A 21,628-nucleotide genomic window follows, 5' to 3' on the forward strand; every position below is an offset into this window, starting at 1 on the left:
TACAGCGGTTCCATGTTGCTGGCCCAGCTGGGTACGGTTCCGGCTTCCTCTGAACCTGATTCTGCTTCTTGAGTGTGTCCCTTATGGGTGCGAGGAGTTGAAATCTGCAGTTTGTTGGGTTACGCTGCAAAAGCGCAGGTGTTCCTTTTGTGCCACTGGCACAGCTTGGGCGGTGATGTAAATTGAATAGGGCGGAGTCTCAGGGAATCACCAGGGCGGAGCAAACAGCAATGGGGTCTCCGCGACTCATCGCCTCTCTGCTACTCCGCATCTCCACGTCCCCGAGTGCCGGTGAGCAGCTCCGCGAGAAAGCCGCCCTCGCTCTCCAACCCGCTGCAAGGCCGTCCTGCCTCTCCCCGTAGGGGTCTGGGACCTCAGAATCCCACCCCAAACAAGCTCAGTGGATTCGAGAGTTTGTAACCCCTTTCGATTGAAAAAAACCGTGCATCCAGTTGCAGCCCACCTGGCGCGGGACTCCGTACCTCTGTTCTTGGCTCCTCTGCATATCCTACTCAGTCTCAATGCTCTTCTTTCTTTCCTTCCAGTTGTAGAACTTCCACTGGACCAGATTTCCCATGGTTCTGAATGATAGCTGTTTTGTCTTATAGTTGGTATTTTCAATGTTGTTGTGGAAGGCAGCACGCACAGGTCTGCACCTTACGCCGCCATCTTGGTTCTATGATATTATTACTCTTGTGGGCTCTTCCAGTGTTTCCACACCAGCGATATTTACAAATGTCATAAACCAATAATTCTTCTGGAAAAAAGTAGTTCCAACGCCGAATCCCTCCTTTAATGCCATTTTTATTCACCAAAGAAAGAACAACTTGATCAATTTCAGGGTAGGGCGAGCCCTGAAAACCTTCAATGTTTTCTGAAGTGCTGGTACTATTAAAATTCCCAGCCTGTTTTTGTTTATTCTCGGATGCATCACATCTAAGTACTCGTAAAGTATCTGAGAATCTGACATTGCTGACCAAAGAAGAGAGGAAATACTGTTCCTCTTCAGAAGTATTCTTTGATTGTGTAAGAGAAAATCTGTTATCTTCAGCGACCTCCAACACCACAGGCTTTCCCTTTTTTGATGACTTATACAGCAGAAAGTTCCTATTTCTTGTATAAACTCCTAGATCTACAAAAAGACGCCTTTTCCCTGCAGGATCCTTCACAACTAAGAAGGAAAGGTCAGGGTCGCTCCTCTTGGCGGACCCCAGCCTCTCCAGGGCCTTGGAGGTCAACGTGCAGCTCTCTCCTATCTCCTCATCTGTGGAATTTCACTGAAGGAAATTCCTTGTTTAATTGGTGGTTCAGAAAAATGGGAAAATGCTTGGCCGGTTGTCCCTGGAATCCCACCATCATCTTCATCATCTCCACTGGCAATCAAATGAAAAGCCGGCTGCAAAATCTTTCTCACAAAATTACCGACATGAATGTTATCTTTAAATGCCACATCATGAAGTTGAAATATTAAATGGCAGCTAAATTTCTCGTCAGTGCTAGAATCTAAGTTTAAAACATCTTCAGCTGAACAGTTAACTCTGTATAACTCTTGAAGTGCTTTACAAACATGCTCAATGAGTAATGCAACCATCTTTTTTCCATCAGCTCCAGGATTGGCAAGTTTGTTAAATTCCAGATCAAAATAGAGCTTGCAAACAGCATTTTCAGGAATTACTTCATAGCAGTGTAAGAGATGTTTTCAGGATTTATAATGAAACCAAAGCTGAACATAGCTTGTTACAAGGTAAATACGTTGTCCATCGCCCACCTCGCATTCCAAAGCAAATACATGAACATCCTCTTTGCAGCTTTTAACAAAATTAAAAGCCTGAGTTTGGCGAGGAAATAGTTTCCAAATAGAGGGCGGCTCTTCTGGCTTTGACAGCCTGGGCCTGTACACTGAGGACAAGGGCTTCCTTTCATAATGGGATGCTCGCTCTTCAATTTGCTTCAGTTTTGCTTCCCATCTTCTCTTCATGGGTTCAGAAGTGTGGGGAGACCAAGTCCTATCCCATGTGAGATGGCTATCAACTACACCTTTGGCACTGCCTTTCTAGTACTTGTACTTATCAAGTTGATAAATAGTCTCTTGAATTTTAGCAGAACACTCTGAGACAACACAAACTCACAGTATTCCCTGTCATGCCCACTTGCCTTTCCCAAAGTCTTTCCCTTCAAGGCTCAGGTCAAGTTCTGCCACCTGCGGGACCTTCTCCAGAAACCTGCTTTCTGGGCAGGAGGCCCTGCCTCCACAGCGGCCGGCGCAACCCAGGGAGGCTCGATTCTATACTCATTTTTAAATTCTTTTTTCTTTTTGTTTTTTTATTGTTTTTTTGTTTGTTTGTTTCCTTATATTCCAAATCACTGAATTAGTTCTTGGTTTCATCTACTCTACTATTGAGTCTCTGTAAATTATTCTTCATTTCAGTTAGTGTATCCTTCATTTCTCACTGATTCTTTTTTATGGTTTCCATGCCCATTTTTGTGCTATTGAAGTTAATTACTTCCACTAAATTCATTGAGCATTCTTATAACCAGTGTTTTGAACTCTGCATCTAGTAGATTGCTTATCTCCATTTTATTTAGTTCTTTTCCTGGAGTTTTGTTCTATTCTTTTATTTAGGATGTGTTTCTTTGTCTTCTCATTTTTGCAGCCTCCCTGTGTTTGTTTCTATGCACTATGTAGAGTTGCTATGTCTTCCAGGCTTGGTAGAGTGGGCTAATGTAGTAGGTGTCCTGTAGGCTCCAATGGCACAGTCTCCCCATTGACCTGAGCTGGGAACTCCAGGTGTGGCCCCACCACCCTCCCACCTTCCTCCTCACCCAGTGTGGACTGTACATACCCTCATATTGTAGTTGAGCTTTGATTGCTATTTGCATGTCAATTTGGGGGATTTACCCCCCGGCCGATCAGTTGCAAGGACTGGTTGAGACCACCATGGAGGATCTGCTATGCAGGGTCCTTCTCCATAAGGTAGGATCCACTTCAGTGGGGCTCTGTTGCCCACTGAGTCTGCCACCTGAGTGTGTCCCTTATGGAGGTGTTTGGGTGATGCTTTAACATGGTCTGAAGCTGTTCATTGGGGCCTCCTGGGAGGTGCAGGCCAAGGTCAGCAACCACCTATGTTCTGCCCAGGGCCACCCAGCATGAACTAAAAAGTGATCTGCAGATGACTGCCACTTGTACTGGTCTTGGAGGTGCCCAGGAGAGGCCTAGTTGTGAAAAGAGGCTAGCTGCTGCTAGTGATGGGCCTGGAGCCACTTGGCAAGAGGTACAGTGTACACAAATGTTGCTTGTTCAAGAGATTTTAGGGAAGTCTAAAGTATGAGCCAAGACAAGCCATTTGTATGGAAAAGTGACTGGAAACAACTTGGGTGGGCCTGCAAGTTGGGTGGGGCAGGTTGTCATGGAATCACCAGGGTGGGAAAAGCAGTGATAACCAGATTGGTGGAGACTCAGACATGGTTTTGTAGGGGAAGGCCTCAGAGAAGAAACAATAGCCTCTGCCAGCACTTCTGTCTGGAAGAAAGTTGTTCCTCCAGTTCTACTCCTGATGCCAGGCAATTCAGTTCTTCCCTGTATGTCTCTGGTGCCTTTTGAACTGCTTGCCCAGCCAGCACTGTAGCTCAAAGGGAGTGAGTTTGAGTAAGTTCTTATGTGGGCCCTTAAAGAGGAATTGCCTGAGAGACCAGCAGCCTTCCTTCTCACTCAGCCTCAATTCCCACTAGCCTTCATGGCCAGAAGTTATGAGGACTTCTTTTCCTGGCACTGGAACCCTGGGCTACAAGACTAGTGTGGGCTTCAACCCCTCACTCTTCAGTGGGGACCTTCAAAGCTGAGTTATTCCTCCTGATATTTGTCTGCCACACGTGGGTATGTGACCAGCATATTCTGCATCTCTGCCCCTCCTACCAGTCTCCACGTAGCTTCTTCTTCATATCCTTAATTGTAGGACTTTGTTCCACTAGATTTCAAGCAGCTATGAACAATGGTTTTTCTGTAGTTAGCTCTAATTTTGATGTGCTTGTGGGAGGATGCAAGTGCCACATTTATGTACACTACCATCTTCACCAGAAGCCCTCCTATTCCCTTTTAGCTCCCAAATGAATCATTATAAAATTTATATAAATGACCACAATTACAGACTACATTCAAATGGTTAAAACATGACCAAGTTAATTCCCACTGTTAATTTTATTCAATAATACCACCCAGTTTATACATTTGATATAGGAATTCAGAAATCACCCAGTTGATAGGCCTGTGTAACTCAGGGGTGCTCTTATTTCCCTAACACAGCAATTAACTCATCTGTTTGGTGAGATAAGGGCTGTTGCTTATTAAAATTTTGTGTCACCCAATGAAAGATATTTAGCCCTGTCTGGAATAAAGTTGATCTTCATTTATTGTGTTCAGTGGGCTGGTTATTGTATCTATTTCCATTTTAGGCACTGGCTTCTGAACCACTGGTAAATGACTATGATATATTACAAACAATGTACTGATGATTTCTCTACTTAAAGGGAAAGGAGAGGTTCCCTTTATGTATCCCAGCTACCCTAACTCCCCAATACCTTCCTAGTCACATCTATCAGTATTCTACTGTGTCCTCAACCATTCTATCCAGGCATCATCATTCTTAGATGTATATTGAGCCATTATGTGTTGGATGCTCATGATGCAAAGACACCAAATCTTTTATTATTCTATCTGTTTTAATAGACATGCTCCCTGGATATGCTCAAAGACAGTATCCCTGCTGATTAGTTTGTCTCCTAAAGCCATCTATTAAAGAGCCTAACCCATAAAGGAGAAAAGGGAGTGTATGTCTTTTTAACTATATATAAGAGCTTAATTACGTTGGTTGATTGATTTAATAAAATAAATGAATAAAAAAAGCAGAGGGAAAGAAAGGAAGGAAGGGATAAGGAAATAAAGTGAGGGAGAGAAACAGGATTTTCTGAGAGGCCTTGTAGTTCTCCCCCCGCCCCTGGCAAGTCATCTTTAAAGTAATATGTCCACCTGTGCCCACATTTTTACATATGAGACCTCACCTGACAAAGTACAGCAAGAAAGTTTGGATAAACATCTCTACAGTAACTTCCAGGATTTTCACAGATTTTAATATCTGTTTCCATTAAAACAGGTATGGCAAAGCTAGTCTAGACATAGCTAAGAAGGAGAAACAAATACCATGAGAACTTCACATTCTAACTTGAGACAAAAGCTTAAAGTCCCACTTTTGTTTTTCATAACTTGGAGCTTTAAACTCAGCAGGAGAGAGCCTTATTACTTCAAGCAAGGAATATTTTAATTATATTAATGAGGTTTCATTTTTTAGTGTTTACATTTCTCATAAAAGTGAAAGCAATTACAGCAACAATGTTAATAGGGAATGTTCCTCAGGGTAATGGAGAACTTTTAGATTCTGGTTGTGGCCTTGTGCACTCCTACAACCAGCCCTTCCAGCAGCCAGAACTTGCAAACTGACTGTTCTGAGGTATTTTCTTCATGTTTTGCTAAACCATTGGTAAGAGTGTTCAAAAAAAGTGAGTGAAAAACTCAGAGAATGAGCCTGAACTCTGAAAGTAAAATACTTTTCAAATCAACCATAATAACCATGAACAGACTAGTTTCTGAAACAATGTGAAATAGATAGAAATGATGACCCATAGCTGAAGACAATTTCACTGTTGGATGAGAACCTACTTTGTTTTGTTTTTGCTTTTATCTTTATTGTTGAGAGTATTATAGGTGTCCCCCTTTTTTCCCCCATTGACCCCTTCTTCCACCCCAGGCTTTCACCACACTATTGTCTGTGTCCATGGGTTATGCATATATGCATATAAGTTCTTTGGTTAATCTCTTCCCACCTACGCCACATTACCCTTCCCTCTGAGATTCATTAGTCTGTTGCATGCTTCCATGTCTCTGAATCTATTTTGTTCCTCATTTTGTTTTGTTCATTAGATTCCACATATAAGTGAGATCATGTCATACTTGTCTTTCCCTGACTGGCTTATCTTGCTTAGTATAATCATCTCAAGATTCCTCCATGATGTCACATAGGGTAAGAGGTCCTTCCCTTTTATAGCTGTGTAGTACTCCACTGTGTAAATGTACCATAGCTTTTTTATCCACTCATCTACTGATAGGCACTTGGGCTGTTTTCAGATCTTAGCTAATGTAAATAGTGTTGCTGTGAACATAGGGTGCATATATTCTTTCTGGGTTTTTTTTTGGGGGGGGGGATTCTTAGGATATATTCCTAGAAGGGAGATCACTGGGTCAAAGGGCAGTTCCATTTTTTATGTTTTTATTGATTTCAGAGAGGAAGGGAGAGGGAGAGAGAGATAAAAACATCAATGATGAGAGAGAATCATTTATTAGCTGCCTCCTGCACACCCCCTACTGGGGATCCAACCCCAAAACCCATGCATGTGCCCTGACTGGGGAATCGAACCATGACCTCCTGGTTCATGGGTTGATGCTCAAACACTGAGCCACACAGTCTGGCCAGGCAGTTCCATTTTTAATTTTTTTAGGAAACTCCACACTGCTTTCTAGTGGCTGTACTAGTCTGCATTCCCAGCCACACTGTACTAGATTTGCTTTTTCTCCACATCCTCATCAGCACTTGTTGTTTTTTTATTTATTGATTGTAGGCATTCTGTCAGGTGTGAGGTGATATCTCATAGTTTTAACTTGCATCTCTGTGATTAATGACATTGAACATTTTTTCATGTATCTCTTGGCTACTTGTATGTTCTCTTTGGAGAAGTGCCTATTGAGGTCCCCTGCCCAATTTTAAATCAGATTGTCTTCCTTTTGTTGAGTTGTATGAGTACCTTATATATTTTGGAAATTAACTCTTTATCAGATGTGTCATTGACAAATATGTTCTCCCATACAGTGGGTTCCCTTTTCATTTTAAGGATGATTTCTTTTGCTGTTCAGAAACTTTTTAGTTTGGTATAGTTCCATTTGTTTATTTTTTCCTTTGTTGCTTTTGCCCTTGGTGCTGTATTGGTGAAAATTCTGCTACATGAGATGTCTGAGATTTTGCTACCTATGTTTTCTTCTAAAATTTTTATGGTTTCACAAATTACATTTAAGTCTTTTATTCATTTTTAGTTTATTCTTGTATATTGTGTCAGTTAGTGGTCTAGTTTCATTTTTTTACATGTACTAGTACCTGTCCAATTTTCCCAACACCATTTATTGGGCCAATTTCTGGGTTCTCTGTTCTGTTCCATTGATCTATATGCCTGTTCTTGTGCCAGTACCAGGCTGTTTTGATTACAATGGCTTTGTAATATAACTTTATATCTGGTATTGTGACTCCTCCAAGTTTGTTTTCTTTTTCAAGATTTCTGTGTCTATTTGAGGTATTTTTGGATACATATAAATTTTGGGGGTATTTGTTTTAGAACTTTGAAATATGCTGTTGGTATTTTAATAGGGGTTGCATTGAATCTATAGATTGTGTTAGGTAGTATGGACATTTTAATGATGTCAATTCTTCCAATCTGTGAATGCAGTATATTCTTCCACTTGTTTATGTCTTTACCTCTTTTTTTTAACATCCTGTAGTTTTCAGAGTACAGGTCTTTTACCTCCTTGGTTAAGTTTATTCCTAAGTATCAAGAACCCACTTTGTTTCTGTAAATGATGACATTTCTATAAGGAAACTGTGGAAGTGCATTAGAATTACAAGGAAATGTATATTTCTAGAGACTGTTTCCAGATAGTCTGATTCAGCAGGAATTGAGAGGAAGCCCAGGAAGCACTGCCTGAACTATCAGTTTAGAATTTGTATAGTTGTTGTTTTTCATGTGCATCCTCATAGATTGCATTGCATATGTACTCTTTAAAATTTAATTTCAGATATGTACATTGTGTGTACACTTCTTCACAAGAAACCATGTAAGCACCTCCACCAGTAGTGCATGGAACTGTCACACAATGCAATAGAGCATACTAGGTGTTTAACCTCTCAAGGGCAGGGTGGGGCCATGTCCTATATGTCTTTGAGTTCTTTAAGCAGGTGCATTGGCCTTGATTCTTTATTATCTCTTCTAAAATTATATTTGGTGTAAAACTAAGTATAACAGTACTACATTGCCAATTTGGGGTAAAACCTACCCTTTCACTCCAAATTGGTCAAGGTAATAAGGTACTTTCTCACATGCCAAAAAGCACCATGATATTTTAAAGATATGACTGCCCATCAATAACACATTACCAGGATTTGAGAGAGACACAGAGAGAGAGAACTCAAGTAATTTCCCTGGAGCTCTTTTGAAATAGTTTAGAAAAATCGTAAGTCTTATGTGAGATTTATCTAGAATTGAATTCCATTTGATAATCTTTTCCAGCTTTATAATTCCATTTTCCACAGTTAGGTCTCAATACCCAAAATTGTTAATAAGTCTCTGAACAAAGATGCCTTTGTCCTGGTAGCAAGGCATTTTATTTCTGTGTCTCCATTTGACCTTCAAAATCACACTCAGAACAAGTTGGATGTCAAAATACAAAGAAGGGTGCTGAAACCTCTTATTGGCCTAACCAAAAATTGTGGTATATCTACAACCGCCAGTCTTTTTGTCTATCTGAAAACTATACAACACTTTCTAATTATTTTGAAATTGTGTTAGTTCTTGGGTGAATCAACTAAATCATTGACCCTCTAGAAAGAGTAATGCTTTTTTCAGGGTGACTTGCTTGTCTCAGAGAGACAACTGATTATTTAGCAACCCAATCAGTGACTCAGCAGCCTGATATAGGCCAGCAATAGACTTAGACTATTGCTAAGGGAGAACCAATGGACCAAAAGGAGTTCTCTTTTAATCCAGTTCCCCTCTCAAGAACTGAGTAGATAACAATCATAAAGAAGGCAGGATGTTGTGATTGATTTCCTTTGTTTTGTTTTATTTTTAGGTCAAAATTTACCATTTTTGGTTTATGGACTTTTAACAGATTTTTCACAAGGAAAGATTAAAAAATCAGAATCAGGTTGATTTCATAGCTCTTTTGGAAGCTTTTGCTATATAAAGTTTCTAGCATGTACTAAAGTTCAATTATTGGTAGGTTGAAATAATTTTCACAATATAAAAGATTCTAAAGGTTGAGAGGGAGGAGAGAAGGGATGATGAGCTTAGTTAATTTAGTATAAATTAACAATACACTAACAACATTTTGAAATTATACCTTCTAGCACCAAGCTCCTCTGTCTATAGAGGAGAGCTCATGCAGAGCTCAGCACAAGATAAGAAGCTACACTGGTAGAATGAGCAGAGTATTAAGACCCAGGCAACCTGAGCTGTTGCTTTTGTCAGCATGTGAGCCACCTATGTCTGTTTCCTCACTTGTTAAATGAGGAGCTTCGACTACCAAATTCCTAAGCTAATTATCAACTCTATAGTCCTAAAGTTATATAACTTGAATCCTGAAGCCTTGGTATTAAGTGAGAATATTTAGTGAGATAGATCCCAAGCAAAACTTAATAAAAATTTAATTTATCTTTAAACCACTGATTTATCTCTACTCTCATTAATTTTAGCCCAATTTAGACAAAGCAAGTCTTCAGATTAAAATTGAATGTAACTGATACAGCTCCAGGATAAAAGAAATTTACCTCAAAATTCCAAAGTTACTTTGCACAATAGGTAATTATACTAATAAAGATGCAAGGTATTGAGCCAACCAATTTTTTTCATTTTTCATTAAAAAAAAACATGAATAAAGCAATAACATTTGAAATATTTTAATCCTAGTATTATCAGTGAAAGTGGAGGATCCCCTTCCACACTGGGTGCTGGGGGTTTGGTCCTTATGATATCTTGAGAAGAAGAATTTTCTGAGACTTGCACAGGAGTATTAGTAATTTTTATTTGCATGGAATTACATCCTTAGGTTTCCAAAGGCCCATTTCCATTAATCCAATCCTGGAAGATATGCAGCTGGGGATTCAGTAGAGCTAGAAGCAAAGCCAGTGTCCAAAGCTTCTGTTCCATGGTGGAGTTGGGTCCAGTTTAGCATTAGGCTAATTGCAGTCCATCAGTCCATTGTGTGAGGTCCACATGATCATGAGCCATGTGGGCAAATGCAAGAGAGTCCCGCAGGCCAGGAGGCAAGAGCACAGGAGAGCAAGAGAGCAACTCCTTTGTTTAGGAGATTCAAATATCTTAAATCTTCCCACACTTGCAGTGGTCACACCTACTCTAGCCAATGACCTGTTCCCAGGAGTGACTGACAGACAAGTACCTTCCCTGTTTCACCTAGACTTCACTGGGCATGAGTCTATTCTTCCCTGGTCCAGACCCTTCTGGTGGCTACCTGGGGAACTGCAGCTTCCTGGCAAAGCTGCACAAATAACTGTAATATTTGGCCTTCCCTTTGCTCCTTTCCAGTTACTTATAACTGGGTTAATTACAATGATATCACTAGAACTATTTTTTAATATTTTGTTCCCCACTAAAATATATTTCAGCAAAGATATCATTTGTGCTATTCTGTATTCTGATATTTTCACATAACATTGTATTAACATGAGCAACTTGGAATACTGAATTCCTAAGCTAATTATCAATTTCCATTTTTCCATATGGGCTTCAAAATTATGATTTGAATGGCTACAGGCTATTACCTCATGTTGGTATAATAGCATAATCTGTTAGTTGTTCTCCCAATTCTGTTTCCAGTTTTGACTAATAAAGTAGCATATTCAAAACAGTAATTTGGCATTTAATATGATTAATTTTATTTTATACCTACATTAGTCTATATTTGTTCTTTTAGTATTTTTTGCCTATAATTACCTCAGGCATATTTACTTTGGTAATTTCTTCACTTTTTTTCTGTTTAAGAGAGCTTTTATTTCACCAATTTAGAAGTTTCATTTCTTTCTAATCACAAATAAAGATAGACAGTTTTAAATTTTTTATTGTAAAACAAATTGCCACTTTAACTATTTTTAGGTATTAATTCAATGGTATTATGTTTACAGTCTTGTGTAACTATCACCACTATCTATTTCCAAACTTATTACCCCCCAAAAAAATTCTAACCATTCAGCAATTATTCCCCATTTCCTCCTACCCCAGGCCCTGGTAACCTCTACTCTATTTCTCTATAAATTTGTCCATTTTAGATATTTTACATAAGCAGAATTATATTTGTCCTTTTGTGTCTTGCTTACTTCACTTAGTATGTTTGCAAAGTTTATCTATATTATAGCAGGTATCAAAACTTTATTCCTTTGTATAACTAAATAAGAGTCCATTATATGTACATTTTGTGCATTAATTTATCTGTCAATGGACACTTGGGTTGTTTCCACCTTTTGGCTGTTGTGAATGAGGCTGCGATAAACATCGGCATACAAGGAGTTGTTCTAGTCCTGTTTTTAGTTATTTTAAATACCGAAGAGTGGGATTGCTGGGTCACATGGCAATTCTATGTTTAGCTTTTTGAGGATCTGCCAAACATTTTCCATTACCATCAGAAAAATATGAGTGTTCCATTTTTCACAGCATAGCTTGTTCTTTTCTTTTTTTTTTTTTTTATTCTAGCCATCCTGGTATGTGCGAATTAGGATCTCATTGTGGCTTTAATTTGCATTTCCTTAGTGACTAATTTAATTTTCTATGCTTATTGGCCTTTGTATATCCTCTTTGGAGAGTGTCTATTCAAGTCCTTTGCCCATTTAATTGGGATTTTTGTCGAGTTATGTATAGTGATGCAACTTTAAAAGACTAGTTTCTTGGGTTTAAGGCCACCTATGTGAGTTTTGGAATATATATATATATATATATATATATATTCTGGATATTAAAATTTTCAGATATGATTTACAAATATTTTTCCCATTCATAGGTTGTGATTTCACTTTGATAATGTCCTTATATACACATAAGTTTAATTTTGGTGAAGCCCAATTTATCTATTTTTTCCCTGTTGTTTGTGCTTTTGGTGTCATATCTACTTCAATTCCTTTTTATTTCTTAAAAAAAAAATTTTAAATTTATCTTTATTGTTGAAAATATTACAGATGTCCCCATTTTTCCCCATTGACCCCCTCTACCCGGCACTCATCCCCCCCAGGCCTTCACCCCACTGCTGTCTGTATCCATGTGTTATACATATATGCATATAAGTTCTTTGTTTAATCTCTCCCCACCCTCCCCCCTCCCAGTCTCTACTCTTCTCCTTTTCTGCACGTCCATTGCTTTCTCTCATCCTCTCTGTCTCCTCTCATCTCCCTGCATCTGTCTTGGGCCCCTTGTCTTTTGCTGCAGCCTCGGGTGACCCCCGAAGGTGAGTACATACCCCTGGACCACCGGGACGTGGACGTGGAGTTCCCTCCATGCCATCTCAAAGGGTAAGAGATCCTTCTTTTTTACTGTTGCATAGTATTCCATGGTATAAATGTACCACTGCTTTTTTATCCACTCATCTCCTTTTTTATTTCTTAATCTATTTTCAATTTTTACTTCTTTCAGATTTCTTAATGTTATTTTATCACTACAAGTTATATTATTAAACAACCTGGGAATAAAAAGTAAATATTTGCAAAAAGTTGTTTACCTAAATTTCTTATTTAAAAGTATTTCAGTACGTACTGAAATTTTTGTTTAGAATGTTAATTTAGCCATGAATAACTTTTTTCCATCTTTATAAATGGCAATATTTTAGTAGCCAGTAAATGTACATACATGTAGTTTGTAAAGCACTTCTGGATGATTTAAGGATAAATAGTCACTCTAGACTTCCTTGGGGAAGTGCCTAAAAATAAATAATAGCAATGCTATATAGCCCTAGCTGGTTTGGCTCAGTGGATAGAGCACTGGCCTGCAGACTGAAGGGTCTGGGGTTTGATTCTGGTCAAGGGCACGTACCTCCGTTGCAGGCTCCTCCCAACCGGGCCTGGTCAGGGCTGTGCAGGAGGCAACCAATCAATGTTTTTCTCTCACATCGATATTTCTCTCTGTCTTTCCCTCTCTCTTCCACTCTCTCTCTCTAAACAAACAAACAAACAAACAACAAAAAAAACAATGCTACATAAAGGACAAAAGAGGAATTCAGTTAAATATAGGAAATTTCCTATATTTATATTCCCTATGAGTAGGTTCGCTCAAAGAACTAGGCATAATAATTATATATCTTCTAGGGTGCTAGTTCTCTCGTTTAAGGAAAAAATAAATAAAACTAGCAGTGGTGTTTTAGGTAAACATTAGGTAGTATATAATTCCTTGAGTTGAGGTTTGCTAATGGTCATATGGTTGATGCCTCCAAATGCATGATCTGCTGAATAGTTTTTTTGTTCTTGGCAGTGCCTTGACCCTCAAAGACCTTGTACAGATGTTAAGTCTCAATACCAAGCTTTCAGAGTTTTGCCTCCATTTCATCTTCAGATTGCATTTCCATCCCTAGAGCAGCCTTCAATAATTTCATTCAGCTTGACTCTCTCTGACCCAGTTCTGGCAACTGTGTACATCCGAGGATCTAAGCTTTCAGATTATTTAAATGTTATGGCCTTCCTGAAGTCTGACCTTTCTAGAGAAAAGACATCCTCATAGTTTAAAAGAGATGAAAAGAAAAGGTGTTTGAAAATGGAAATAAAATTTCCATTGCTAGTCTGTTAAATTCACAAAGTTATGATCTAGGTTTCCAATTAATTGCTTAAGGAGACCAACTACTTAAGGATTGACCAATCTCTTTGCAGAAGTGCTGGGACAATTTATGAACTATCTTTTTTATTTTCTATTTTATAAACTGGGTACTTTGTACTGAATTCCATCAGAACAAAGAAAGTTAAAATTTAGATTTCAGAAAAAATCTTCAATAACCTGTTTATAAGGTTTCTCCTTTTTTAAAATTTCTTTATTCTCCTGTTCTAACAAAATCTCTAATTCATTTAAATAGTAGATTTGAAGACTAAAGGGTGGAGCTTAGATTTTAGTTTACTTGCAAAGCTTCTAAGTTAGCCTGCTACAGTTTCGTGGATGCTGGCAGATGACATGAGAGCCTTGGATCAGAGATTACCTGTGCTAACAATAGCCAGAGTATCATCGCTTCTTTTCCACTGTTGCCTGAGCCCCAATTCCTACAGGGTGATGCCATAGGGCCCTATAACAACTACACACACAGTATATTGCATTACAGAAAAGAAATCTGAGCTTAACAAACCTGAATCCTTTATGATGAGCAGTAAGCAGCCTGCCCTCTGCTCCTGATGGAGACACTATAACTGTCATGGAAAAATACTCTGGAGGAATAGAAATTCAAAGTTCCATGGAGAATTGTCTCCTCAGACATTTATACTACATAGCACACTCACATATATACCAGACTCTGTCATTATGTTGATATAAATTTACAAATGATAAGTCATGGAACAATACAGATTCAAATTAAAAATGGCTCTTTCTCTGAGACTAATCATATGTCAAGATGTTAGCCTTCACTTTCCAGGATGAAGGTCAGTTGGCACCAGATTGTAGATATAAAGTATTTTAGATATAAAACACATGCCAGGTATTTTATGCCTACTCTAGTCCTAGCATATAGTTAGCATTTTAAGAATAGCAGTACCATTTCACACCTGTCAGAATTGCTATCATCAACAAATCAACAAATGACAAGTGCTGGCGAGGACGCGGAGAAAAAGGAAAAGGAACCCTCATGCACGGCTGGTGGGAATGCAAACTGGTGTAGCCACTGTGGAAAACAGTATGGAGTTTCCTCAAAAAACTAAAAATGGAACTCCCATTTGACTCAGTGATCCCTCTTCTAGGAATATATCCCAAGAAACTAGAAACACCAATCAGAAAGGATATATGCACCCCTATGTTCATAGTGGCACAATTCACCATAGCTAAGATTTGGAAACAGCCTAAGTGCCCATCAGCAGATGAGTGGATTAAAAAACTGTGGTACATCTACACAATGGAATACTACGCTGTGGTAAAAAAGAAGGAATTCTTACCATTTGCAACAGCATGGATGGAACTGGAGAGCATTATGCTAATGAAATAAGCCAGTCAGAGAAAGATAAATAGCACATGATCTCACTCATTTATGGTCTCTAATGAACAACATAAACTGATGAACAAAAACAGATCCAGAGACAGAGAAGCATCGATCAGACTGTCAAACCTCAGAGGGAAGGTAGGGGAGGGTGGGGGTAAGGGGGAGAGATCAACCAAAGGACTTGTATGCATGCATATAAGCCCAACCAATGGACACAGACAATGGGGGGGTGAGGGCATGAGTGGGGGGTCTGGGGGACAATGGGGGAATAAGGACCCATATGTAATACCTTAATCAATAAAGAAATTTTAAAAAATTAATGCATATGTGACTGGTGGCTACTACATAGGACAGCACACCATCACAGGACACTTATATCATCACAGGACACATCACATAAAACACTTCCATCATCACAGACAGTTCCATTAGACAGCACCACTCTAGGTGTGCCCCATGTGATACAGTACTGGTTTCATTCTGCATCTCAGCCTGGTGGAGCCAGAATTATTTTGTGTTGCTGTCTGTTTCAGCCTTGGTGCTAAAACAAGCCTAATATCTCTTCTACACTTCTTTTCTCTTAGTAAACTTTGAACCATTGCTTCATCTTGTCCTATCTTTTGAAGCCATAAAAGAGTTATGTTTCTGTCATGTCATTCACTCACTAACTTCAAGCCCCCAACAGCTGAGCCTCTCTCCTCCCCACTGCCCTACTTGCAGCCCTTATTCTCAGCTAGCTGACAGTTCCTGGCTACATGAAGTCTAGGACAATGCACATTTCTGTTACTTCACTCTTTGAAATATTGTAAAATTAGTCTTCTTTGTCCTAAAGTTACAATGCATTATTAGCTATAATTATAGGATGGGGGAGCAAAATATGTTCTAATAGAAATCGGCCATATTTAGAGAGAGGAGAACCAGAGATTGACACTGACAGTTTCCCCACAGGTCAGTCACCTAACTCTCTAAAGTCTCTGTTGTTGTATTTGCAAACATGTTCACATCTTCTGGAGATTTGGGTGAGTATTTTAAGAGCATGAGGTATACCTATATAGTCAATTTTAGATCTTGTTGGAAATTTTGGTTAAAAACAAATTCTCTCAACCCAAAAAACCTCTCAACAAAGGTAGTAGAGAAAGAAAAGTTTTATTAATGAACTAGAGGCTCAGTGCATGAATTTGATCGGGCCGGGCCACAGGAGGTTGGCTGGCCAGCCCTGTCTCCGATCGGGGTGCGTGTGTGTGTGTGTGTGTGTGTGTGTGTGTATGTGATCAGGGCAGGGCCAGCTGGGGGAAGGGGCCTGGAGAAGACCCACTGAGCTGGAGCTGAGCATGGGCCCCAGGCTTTCCAGGGGGGATGGCCTCAGCAAGAAAACAGAAACCACCAGAAGGCTCTGTAAACTGGCCCTGAGCTCCCTTTGGCCAGGCAGACTCAGAGCTGGTGTCTCTGTGTGTACCTTAGACATAGCCAACACTCACCTTTGTCTGTTGGTCAAATCCATTGCATCGAAAAACTTGTTCCCCTTCTTCTCTTTGGACCCTTACAACAAATACAGGCCAATTGGAAGACGTGGACCTAGCCCCACAATCACCCAGAATTTAGGCCTAAGAGAACTGGGTAGCAATCTCCACAGAACAGAACATACTGTTTTAGAGTCTTAATTCTCCCCTAAAATGTGCCCACCTGCTCCTCTTTAGCCAGGATAGACTGAACTAAGGAACCAAAGACCTAGTTTATTTTGAGGTGGGATCCACCGGGAGCCGGCTGCCTTTCCCCCAAGCTCGGTGTGCTCTGAGCCGGTCCATTTCTGGTGGTGCCTGGTCCTGGGCTGCTCTGGTCAGGCAGCAGGTCCACAGGGTTTCTCTCTGCCACCTTCCTGGCCTCCCAAGCAGTACCCTCTGGCCCAGCCCGCCAGACAGCTGTCGCTAGAGCCAGGACTCAAAGAGCGAAGGAGCTGGCCTGTGCCAAAAGAAACCGGCAGGTGGCCAGGCCGCGCCCCTCACCTTCTCAGTCTCACTCACATGGATTGGGCTAAAGCCTACTGCCCAAGACTGGTGCCACATGGGGAGGGTTGCAGCAGGGAGAGGGAAGCCCTGATCTGCCAGCCTTGATGACGATCATCTTGGTGCCCAGCTGATTGAATTTGTCCCACAGAGCCTTCACCTCAAGCTGCACGCTCATGCTGGCCACCTTCACCTTCTTCTTTACAGCGGCCACGCAACTGGCCTGGGGGCCCTCAGTCTCTGCAGTGGCGCTGTGGAGGCCCCTGCAGCCAGCATGTCATAGTGACCATTAAGGTTGTTCCGCCTTAATGGTCTCTGAGCTTTTATTATATAGAAAATTGTGCACTCGAGCACTTGAGGGTCCCTGAGCCAGGCTCGTGCCTTCTCACTGTCCGGGAGTCCTCGGGGGATGTCTGATTGATGGCTTAGGCCCTCTCGCAGTTGGACATCCTTAGGGCTTCTAGCTGAGCGGTGCTCCCCCTGTGGGAGTGCACTGACCACCAGGGGGAAGCTCCTGCATTGAGCGTCTGGCCCCTGGTGGTCAGTGCGCGTCATAGTGACTGGTCGTTCTGCCGTTTGGTCGATTTGCATATTAGCCTTTTATTATATAGGATAAGCACAAAATCAGAATGTGATACTCATCACAAACAATCTAGTAAGAGACTGCAAAGACCAAAAGAAATCTCACCCTTTCAAATAGCCAGGAAGATACATGATCTCAAGATTAACAATAACTAGTCCTCATGTCACAGGGCTTGACAGCACCATCTGAAACATTAATTTGCACAGAACATATCTTACACAATGCTTACATCTATACTCTTGGAGTATGGTATCTACCACAGAATAGAACCTTAATGGATGAAGTAATGCACAGGAAAAAATAAATTTAATAAGTTCAATGTTATGAGTCTAACTCCTCTAATGTGTGATATGCTTAAAATGGTTCAAAACTACACATGCATTGCTTATATGTTGTGATTTTTTTAAGTACACTTACAGAAGGAACAATTATTTTCTTGTGAGTCAAATCTGTCAAGGAACTTCCTTGTCATCTGGTTCTCTATTTTGCATGCTTAGATAGAGGTCATTTATAAGTCTACAACTAATTTTTTATGTAAGAAACTAGAAGAATCCTGGACCACTAACCCAGAAACTAAACTAAAGGACAGGCAATCGCAGGACAGAATCTAATTCTGTTTTATAAAGGATGTTGTCCCCATGTATATTCATAATTATTATGTGCTCTTTGGCAGAATGTAAAGGCATAAAAACTGAAATTGACTTCAGTTGGGGAATTAGTGATTCAAGAAGTTTTCGCAATAGAGATCAGTTAAGCCAGAGAAAGAACCTCCTCTTTGGAGCTGTAGAACAGGCAAAATTGGACTTTTCCACCTCTAATGAGTGCCAGTTTTCCCCTTTTCCAAATGCTAATTTCTCTAAAATAACCCATTTTACACGCTTTAGTCTCCACAGGACTGGTAAGAGCTAGTAGGTTCTAAATGACCTCTTCCAGAAATGTGGGCATTATAAGCAGAGAGTACCGGAAAGATCAATATGTTTGATTCATACAAAGAAATGAATCTGTGATGGGAAAATTTCAGGAAGGTAAGAGAATTTGAGAAGAGACCTTTCCAATGTCTTCCAAACTATATCATAGGAGCAAGTTTACTCCATTGCCCACAGCTGTTCTGCTGGAGAGGAGCTGTGTTGTACTTCTTGTTGCTGGGCCATGTGTCTGGAGGTACTGGAAATTTAATAATTGTTTTGGGGCTAAGGAAAGGAAAATTTTTATAATCTAAAAGTATATTAGTGAGAAGGAAGCTGCTTAGGAGAAAAAAATAAAATCACATCTTTTGTACATCAGCCAAAATTTCAGAAATGCCACCACTCAACAGGATTTCATCTTATTTATTCTTCTTTTCTTGATTCTAAGCTTTTTTCTTCCATTTACCTCTGAACCTGGTTGCTTTCTTCATTTTATTATTTTAGTTCAGTTTTCTACCAGTTGTTATGAAATAACTAGGACATTCTAAGAGGATAAATTCCTATTTCTCCACTTAGCTTTCCATTCCTACCTACAACAAAAACAAAGTCTAATTTTAAGTAATCAAACTTTTCAATAAAGTGATTAAAAGACATATACCTGAATTTGCATTTATTTGGGAAATTTTTCCTGGGAGCTATCCATTTTTCATTAAGCTCCCTGAACTTTTCATTACTTATTTTCTCACCTTCTCCCTGTAGTCAAACTGCCTAAGTAAGGAGCTCTATTTCATTACAGTCTCATGCTCTGCAAATGCAAAATCATTAGCAAATGTTAATAATATTAACCCATCAGATTTCATTATTTCAGTAATGGAATTTGTCAAGGACAGCCACTGATAGCTGCTAATGACCACTTTGTTGATACAACAATATTCATATTAAGCAAATAAAATATGTTCAGATTAAGAATTCATTCTGCCTAGTTGGAATGCAATTAAGCCAACTTCTGGAGAAAGGTTCACTAACGACCTCTGTACTTAAGAAGATAGTCACACAAGCAACATAGTTTAAGTTTGAGTTCTTTCAGTAAAGCTCTCCTCTTTATTTGGAAGCAATAACATTCTTTCATCCAAAAGAAAATAAATGTGATTTCTCTGCAATCCTCCCTTGCCACAGATCTCTCTATCCCAGACCCCAGCACAAATCCATACCCACAGACACACCTACCCATTTACCATATCTGGCAGTATGGTTTTGCTTTAATTTCTTCATGTTACCATCAGGTAGCATATGATCTCTTCTTAGATCAATCTAATTATTGTGAATATTTACATGTACTATACGCCCCTGTATAGCAACATAAAGTGGATTCTGGCCTCAGATTAGAAGTCTAGCTAGGGGTGACAGCCAATTTACCAACCTGTACAACACAGACACCAACCAAAGACCTTAAGTATAATGAGAGAGAAAGACAAATGTATAATCAAACAAATATAATTTGAAGCTAATGGAAGTGCTGTGAATGAACAGGACATAGTACCATGATAGTAATAATGGGAACTATTTAGAGAAAGTGCTCAGGGAAGGTTTTTCTGACCATTTTTATTTCAGCTGAAATTTGAAAAATTAGGGGAAATCACCCACATAATTGCATTTGAGGCCTTGGACAGATTTTTTTAAAAGCTTTTATTGCAGAGGTCTGCATCAGATTTGGAAAAGAAATATGCCCTGCTAATTAACTCCTGAACCTTAATATTGATTTTTTTTAAAAAAGTAAAATGATATCACCACAAATTCTTTACTACAAATAAAAGTAATTAAAATCACTGTTTCTTGTAATGAAAACAAATTCCAATCTTTTAGTAACTCATGACTTTTTTAGTAAAATAAAAAACCAAGGTTTATGGCCCATCTATCTTACTTTTTCAGAGCTATTCCTTGCCATCACCTACCTGGTGTTGCCCATCTTATCAAGTGGCCCACCTTCAGCCAAGCCGTCACCCTTAGCATCATTCTTGCCATCTTCCTTGTCTCTCGGAATTTTATTGGCTTCTTTCTAGTTCCCTATGCATAAAACATGCCATGTAAAACCCATTAAAAATTATTTCCTGGCCTCTTTTTTCATCTCAACCCCTATATTTCTTCACTGCTTTCTGCTCTCTTTCACCAACAATCTCCTGCTTTCTGGAACATCCCCCCACCCCCACCCCTCTTCATCACCTGACCACTATTATTCATCCTTCAAGACTCAGCTCAGTACTCAGTTCTCTTTGGAGTCCTCCCCCAACAGCTGTCTGAATGGTTCATCCTGGAGGAATCCCTAACACCTTTCTTATCCAGATTCACACAGCTGTTTACCCAGGAGGTCCATTTGGATATGTACTAAGTACTTGCAAATCAATGTGTCCCAAACTGACTCATTACCTTCTTCCTAAAACTTGTCCCCCACTCCATGAGTTCTCAAGTTCCATGACTATATCAAGCTAAAAACCTTTAGTCCTCATTTTCTCCCTTGAACCCACACCCAATCACTAAATTCTGCCAATTCTTATCACTTAATATCTTATAAATCCCTCCCACTTTTCTCTGTACCCACTACAACTTATGTCTGTCACTTCTCACCCTACTTACTGCATCAGGCTCTTTACTAGTGTAGTTACTTTTTAATTCACTTTCCAAACTACCAGGCCATTCATCTGATCATTTCCATTCACTGCCTAAAGTCACTTAATGGCTGTCCCTTCCTCTCAAACTAAAGTTAAACCATCTCCAAATGACACAGAAGGGTCTTCAAGATGTGGCTCTTGCATAACCTCTCCAGACACATCTCTCTAGAGCAGTGGTTCTCAACCTTCCTAATGCCACGACCCTTTAATACAGTTCCTCATGTTGTGGTGACCCCCAACCATAAAATTATTTTCGTTGCTACTTCATAACTGTAATTTTGCTACTGTTATGAATCGTAATGTAAATATCTGATATGCAGGATGTATTTTCATTGTTACAAATTGAACATAATTAAAGCATAGTGATTAATCACAAAAACAATATGTAATTATATATGTGTTTTCCGATGGTCTTAGGCGACCCCTGTGAAAGGGTC

General features: G+C 39.6%; 1 protein-coding gene and 1 pseudogene across 1 annotated transcript in view; one reads left to right on the forward strand and one right to left on the reverse strand.

Moving 5' to 3' along the window:
* Positions 1–2,131, reverse strand: part of LOC102253647 — an 8,317-nt pseudogene extending 6,186 nt beyond the window's left edge.
* HTR2A (5-hydroxytryptamine (serotonin) receptor 2A, G protein-coupled) overlaps positions 1–21,628 on the forward strand; it is a 92,945-nt gene that overhangs the window by 30,685 nt on the left and 40,632 nt on the right. The gene's annotated exons all lie outside the window — the stretch shown is intronic.

The sequence above is a fragment of the Myotis brandtii genome, unplaced genomic scaffold (assembly GCF_000412655.1).
Source record: "Myotis brandtii unplaced genomic scaffold, ASM41265v1 scaffold15, whole genome shotgun sequence".
Lineage (NCBI taxonomy): Eukaryota > Metazoa > Chordata > Mammalia > Chiroptera > Vespertilionidae > Myotis > Myotis brandtii.